A 6,000-nucleotide genomic window follows, 5' to 3' on the forward strand; every position below is an offset into this window, starting at 1 on the left:
AGTATTTGCTGTTTATCTGGAATTCAAATGTAACCGCATCTACTGTATTTTTATATGCTAAGTCTGGCAACTGTAAATCATGAAAATGACCACATTCACTGGAAAATCAATTGGAAAAATAAGAGATAAGATTACAAAAGCAGACATCAATGGTAAAAACATAAAAAATTTAACTCACAGAAAAAAGACTACAACAAGCCAAGCAAATTTCCTTGTCTGAGTTCTAAATAACTAAAACCCATGAGAAGGTTCTACCATAGCAATTAGAGGGTTTACTGCCAAAAGCACTTTATAAAGAGCAGGACTGCAGACAAAGTATCCCTAAAACTGAGACCCCAGCTCCCTAGTAACCACCAGCTCAGGTAATGAACTTGATACCAACAGGAGACCTGAAATCATTGAAAAACAGGGCCAGCCATCCCTAGATTCCTGTTCTCACAGAGCCAAGTGCTGACTGCATCAGGGTTCTTGAGAGCTCTGATGGTGGAAACACATCTAAGTGCCTGTGTGTTTATCTTCATATGTCTAACTATAATGTAGCCCACTGCTCACATTTCAGGTCCAGTCTCAATATATAGGCCTTACCTCTGTCTCAGCAGGAAATGGATGAAAATCAACATGTCCTCGGGGAGATAACAAGTTTATACCTGCAGAAAACAAACAAACAAAACAAATGCGGAATAGGGAGGGGAGAGGTTTTCTGCTTTCTTAGTCCTGATCTAAAGAACAGTAGTGTTTGATGAAGAAATTAAATAGAAAGGAGGGGAGTTATAAATAAAATTTAATGGAAAAATTTCTGGGTCTTTAATGCCTCTGTTAGACTGGTTTAGGTCTCTGTGTGTGTCTGTGAGAAAGAGAGAGAAAGAGACAGAGTTCAAGAGATTAATATGATGGACACAAAGAAAGATTAAAAACAAAATATTCTTATTCTGTTGCAATATCCATAAAATTGTTGACCTTAAGTGGGAATGTACTATATTTGAGGACAGAGAATAAAACCAATAAATTTCATAAAACTGTAGTGAATGCCAGATATTGAAAGTCTTACCAAAGCAGACATCTGCTTCCATCTCTAAGAGACAAAAGAGATATACTCTCTAAAAACAGTACACATATACATATACATGATAGATGTGCGTATGCATATCTAAAAAGACACAAAAACAAGAAGTTACAAAGTACAAATGCACAGCCCCTCTTTTCAAATCAAGATGCACCTTCCTGGTCTGTAATTCATTTATTCCTCATCCCCAGTCTTCTGCCCCAGACGCTTTAAATTCCACAAGGACCTGAAGGTCTCAGTTTGCACATTCAGTCCTAATCTGAAATTATGGTTTGGAATCCAGCTTTGATTGGTTCAAATGCCTGCAAGCCCCACTTCTCATTCCTTACCCCCTTCAATCCATCCTCTCCCCAAGAAACCTAAGTACACTCATCCCCAGGCTTCAGAGAGACAGCCTCTTCTTTCCAAAAGTAAACAGAGCTGTCGGGTGAGTCATGCCAGCTGATCTTCCCATCCAGTTCTTAGTATCACATTAAAATGAAAAACAGGGTTTGCTCGTAAGTTTCATATTCATAAACTTGAATATATATTGTAATGTTTTACATTTAAAAGGTTGGATTCTTTCTGGAGATAGACACAAAATATATTAAGAAAAAAGAAAGTTAAGCTTTGCTTGTATGAAATAATGTAAAATAGAGGTGGGCCATGTTAAAAATTATCTCAGATGGACATTCTAATGAACCAAAATTGCTATGTTTTCAAATAAAATAATCTAAAGCAATGTGAACATTGACTTAAAATAGGTAGTTATTCCCCATCCTTTTCTTTTTTTAAGAAATAGTTTTCTTATTTCAAAAATATTAATGGAAGTTTGGGAAACCAAAAGCACAAAGAAGAATATTTAAATTACCCATAATCCTACCCCTTAGCAGTAACCACCATTAAATAATATGTTGGTATTTAGCCTCCTAGTCTTTTGTTTTGTATTTACATGATGTTCCTATAAAATGAGATCATCCTGTGTTTGTTGTTTAGTAACAACTTTACCAATAAACATATATACAGGCAATATGTTCACATCATTAAAGATACTTCTAAAACACATAGATAATTTTTAAGCACTGTAAATATTTCATTGCTTAAGTAGCAATGCATTAAATTTGACAAATGGAAACACTTGTTATTTTGTGATGTGTCTTAATTTAGAGAGTTTGAGAGTTTAGCTGCTTCCCTCCCACTTTAGTTTTCTCTCTTGCTCATGTTCTCTCTCACTCTTCCCCTCCCCATCAGCAGTAATAAACTTAACATCCCCTTAACTAAACTTTTTGCACATCTAGTTATTTCCTTGACATAAATTCTTAGAAATGTAATTCCTGGATCAAAGGGAATTCTCTCTGATTTCTGAACAAATGTTTGTTTTTCTCCTGTTATGTCCCAGGATTAAGCAAGAGCCCCACATGGGTCTTTTCAATAATGCATGCAGTTTACAAGCATGGCTCTCATCGTGTGATTCACTTACAATTTCTAATTCCAACACCCCAAGTGAAAGATGTTCAGTATATTTAATTATTTTTTAAAGATCAGAATCATTGAAACTCTCTTATGCCGAAAACTCCAGCCATTTCTAGTTCATTAAACTATATCATAAAATTAAATCAATTCATAGGAGGAACTTTACATCATAAAGTTAAGGAGCTAATTCTGTCCCTAAGTAATATGGAAAACTATGTTATTCTTAACTCTAAAGTCAATGAACTGCAGGCACATACAACAACATGAGAGAATCTTATAGGCTTTATGTTGATCAGAAGCTAAACCAAAAAGAGTACATATTTATGATTCCATTTTTGCAAAGTTCAAGAATAAGTGGAACTAACAGGGATAGAAGTCAAAATGATGTTTACTTCTCAGGGTCAAGGAAAATGATATTGACTGGGAAGCCGCCCAGGGAGAGCCATCTTGAGTGTTGGAGATATTTTATCTACTGGTCTGGATGATGGTTACATAGGTATACATAAAAAAAAAAAACTACTAAAATTTACATGCAGGGCCTGGTGGCTCAGTCAGTTAAGAGTCTGACTCTTGATTTCAGCTCAGGTTATGATCTCAAAGCTGTGAGATCAGCCCTGCATCGGGTTCCATGCTAGATGTGGAGTCTGTTTGAGATTATCTCTCTCTCTTTCTGTCTCCCTTTGCCCCTCCCCCCACACAAACTCGTGCTCTCTCTCAAATAAATCTTCAACAGAAGAAAAAATTCAATTAAAAAGCTATTATTTACATATAAAAATTGAACAATACACTTAAAGTTTGTGGACTTTCAATTTACATACTTTATTCTTATATATTATAGCTTATTTTTTTTAACTCAAAAAAAAATCTAAGTTCAATATCAAAGATTTACATACTACAGATTATGTTTCCTAGGACTGATATGATAAAATACCACAAATGAGTGCCTTAAAACATCAGAAATTTATTATGTCACAGTTCTGGGTTCTACAAGTTTGAAACCAAGGTGTCAGCAGGGCCATGTCCCTATAAAATCTGTAGGGTAATCCTTTCCTTGCCTAGCCCTAGCCTCTGACAGTTTGCCAGCAATCTTCGACATTCCCTGGCTTATAGATGCATCTCTCTAATCCTCTATCTTCACATGGCCATGTGCTTATAAGAACACCAGTCATGTTGAATTATGGGCCCACCCTATTTACATATGACATCATCTAATTATATCTGCAGGCACCCTGTTTTCAAACAAGGTCACGTTCTCAGGTACTGGGGGGCTAGGACATCAACATATATTTTGGGAGGATGCAATTCAACCCATTAAATTTCACAGTATTGTTTTTAAGGTTTTATTTATTTATTTGAGAGAGAGAGAGAGAATGGGGGGGGCATAAGAAGGGGGAGGGTTAGAGGGAGAAGCAGACTCCCTGCCAAGCAGGGAGCCTGATGCAGGACTCAATCCCGGGACTCCAGGATCATGACCTGAGGCGAAGGCAGTCACTTAACCAACTGAACCACCCAGGCACCCCCACAATATTCTTTTTAAATTGTCTTTCAAAAGCTTGAATTCTGCACCAGGAACCAAAATGAAGAAAATGTTATCTGAAAGAGTTTCTATGAGAGTTGGCAGTGAACAGACTGCCTTTGCAAGGAGATTCCTCAGGAAAGCCTCAGTTAGGACTACAGGTTTGTTTTTAGTTTCCAGAGTATATATCAGAGGGAGGAAATATAATTACTTGTAAATAATTACTCAAAGGGAATTCAAGGATGTCAAGAGAGAGATGAGAATGAGTGCCAACGCAGTGTGGTACTTCTGACATTTCAAGATGTGTTATGCTCATTGTTTTCCTACATCAGCCAGCTGGCTGCCTCAAAGGAAGTTTTGGTGGGACAGAAAACAGAACCAAACAAAGCAAAATCCAGAAATGAGCCTCTCTGGATTTTGCGTTCTAGACTGAGGAGATTAGATGGGCAGACATAACACTTGGACAGCAATTTGAAAGCGAATCTCACCCCTGCCCCTTAGATGTGAGAAGGATTCTTTCAACCTTGGGATATAAGAAAAAGAGAAAGGGGGCCTACTTTCTGATTCCTAAGAGACCCAATGGGATTGGGAGTGTGGTGGTCAGAAGCCAGAGAAGGAATACTACAGCAGAAGAGACCATGGACAGACTCACAGATTTCTCTGCCCAAGGTAAGTTATAGCATCAACTGAGAGAGTTTCAGGGTCCTGGGGCCATGTAGAAAGTCAAGGGTGCTCTCTCTAGAGACCTATGAAAGCCAAGGACCCCATGGGCCCCTTACCCAACACACAGGGGAAAAAAGTGATTCATTAAATTGATAATGAGATCCAACATAGTTTATCCCCATTTATAAGACATTTAATATAAATAAATGCACAAGTCAGAAAAACATATCCCTTGTCAGATCATACACAGCAATTTTTGGTTCTCATATCACAGTCACCTAAAAAATCCAGCAAAAGGAGAAAATATTAAATACTCCAAGAGGGACAGGAACTAAAACTGGGTTTAAGCTGAAACCTGGAACCAATGATTTTGCCTTTTTAAAAATACTTTCTTTAAATACTTTTTAAAAATACTGTTCAGTTCACATCTAAAGAAGAAGGAAAAAAAAGTATTTGATACACTGTCCAGGATATAAGAGCACAAAGGAAACTCAGATCAACAATGACTGGTGAAGTCTTGTCCACAAAAATCAATATGGAAGAAGAAAGCAACAGATGGGAAGCAAGAAGAGATGCTGTGAGAAGCATTTCAATGACTAGCAAGGCATGTCTTGCTACTTCTCTTAAATCCATCTGCCAACATTAACCATGCATGATTCCTCAGCTGTAAAAAATAAATTCCACTAACAGAAAGACTTTTAGAAGAACACTGGTTTAAAGTAGACATGTTAGGGTGCCTGGGTGGCTCAGTGGGTTTAGCCTCTCCCTTTGGCTCTAGTCATGATCTCAGGGTCCTGGGATCGAGTCCCATGTTGGGCTATCTGCTCAGCGGGGAGCCTGCTTCCCCACTCTCTCTCTCTCTCTGCTTGCCTCTCTGCCTATTTGTGGTCTCTCTCTCTGTCAAATAAATAAAGTCTTTAAAAAAAAAAGAAATCAGACATGTTTATACATGCCTATATAAGATTATGCTGTCTCTAGCACATCAAACTGGACTGTATCCATTCAGTTTGCTCGTTATTAAGTAGTTCTACCTTCTCGTTATAGCACCACTGAATAGTTCTGCCTTCCACCTGACCTCATAGATGACCATGATTCCTGAGCCAAAATTTGGAAAATCTGATCTGACAGAGAAGTTTTTTTTCTGATTAATGACTTTAATATATATATATTATATATATATAATATATATATATTACATTATAATTTATAGGAATAATACATGTATTCCTATAAATGAAGAACAATTATGTCAGATTTAGTTAGAAATTTAATTAATGGTTTTTTGAAAAGTATAAGATTACATTAA

Source organism: Mustela putorius, unplaced genomic scaffold, assembly GCF_011764305.1.
Source record: "Mustela putorius furo isolate JIRA1106 unplaced genomic scaffold, ASM1176430v1.1 tig00003834_pilon_pilon_pilon, whole genome shotgun sequence".
Lineage (NCBI taxonomy): Eukaryota > Metazoa > Chordata > Mammalia > Carnivora > Mustelidae > Mustela > Mustela putorius.